We start from the raw sequence: 1274 nt of genomic DNA on the forward strand, positions 1-1274 counted from the left end.
TTCGACTTTTTCCCTGGAATAAAAAAAAACATACATCTATATACCTTAATTTAAAATCATTATTTATTTAAAACATTTTTCATGTGAAAACAAAGTTGATATATTTTTCACTATCATGTATTTAATTCTAAACCAATTGTTAGTATTTACACCTTGAAAAAAAATACCTCAAAAATATCTTAAGGATAACTAATGGAAGATAACATCTGATCCCCAATTTCTTTAATAGAATTCCTCCCAAAAGAATACTGTTTGGTAACAATACTGTCTGGTGTTCAGTTCTCATGCACGATCACTTGCAAGTTTTCTGTCTTCGTTTAATAATTTTGTACCTGCCTCCTGTTTCTGGTATATAACCTTTGTGTTAGAAAAAGATAATAAAAACAAAGATTATTTCCTAATCACTGGCAACCATATATAGTTCATTGCTGTACACTGGATACTAGTATTTATATTTAGGGTTCCTTTATTTATAGTTATTTATAGGCCTTATATGCAACTTTCTTGCATAAATTATACATAAATTATACATATATGCATTATGTATGTTAGGGATATTCATACTATTTCATATACAGTGTATATGTATTCAAGTACAGTTGCATAATAGTTTTATACATATTCAATTTATGAATTTGTACATCATGTACATAAAAGGACAACTTTCCTGAACAAATTTTGATTGAATATTTGTAAGTTATAAGGTACATCATCATGTACCTAAAATTAATTTTAAAAATGCTTGTGATTTAAGTATGGTTAGAGTATATTTCTTTCAATTAATAGAACAAAAAAAAAAAATCTAAAACCTCTTTGAAAAAAAGTTTATTAAAACATACATCATACATCATGTGTTGACTCTGTTGAGAAAATTGTATTAAATTACGTAGAAGTGTACTTACAGTTGCTTATAGATCCTTCATTGGTGTCATTTGTAACATTTGTAACCTTTCACAGGTGATGCTCCTGTAATTGTCATAGTTCTAAAATGTAACAATACAATCATAGTATATTCTACAACCAATTTTGATTCTTTTCTTAATTACTGTATCACAAGACTTTATAAAAAAAATCATGACATTAATAAATGATTTAATTTTGCTGAGATAGTTATAAGCATTAAAATTATGATGAATGTTTATTTCCTTATCATGCTTATCCAGACAAATTATCACCTGCTTTTTACTGAAAATGAATCCTCAGTGTATCTTTTCATCTTTATTTTCATAGTTCGAACTGTATTGATACATCTAAAAAAATAAATTTATTATCAA

General features: G+C 26.1%; 1 long non-coding RNA gene across 1 annotated transcript; it reads right to left on the minus strand.

The window, feature by feature from the left end:
* Nucleotides 1–268: 268 nt before the first annotated feature.
* Nucleotides 269–1274, minus strand: LOC134283355 (uncharacterized). The gene is made up of 3 exons (XR_009995462.1): nucleotides 1176–1274; nucleotides 903–983; nucleotides 269–357 (listed from the first exon to the last, which is right to left on the minus strand). It is a non-coding gene; the product is annotated as an uncharacterized LOC134283355 (long non-coding RNA).

The sequence above is a fragment of the Saccostrea cucullata genome, unplaced genomic scaffold (genome assembly GCF_032062105.1).
Source record: "Saccostrea cucullata isolate Sc308-1 unplaced genomic scaffold, CSIRO_AGI_Scuc_v1 ctg4882, whole genome shotgun sequence".
Classification (NCBI taxonomy): Eukaryota; Metazoa; Mollusca; class Bivalvia; order Ostreida; family Ostreidae; genus Saccostrea; species Saccostrea cuccullata.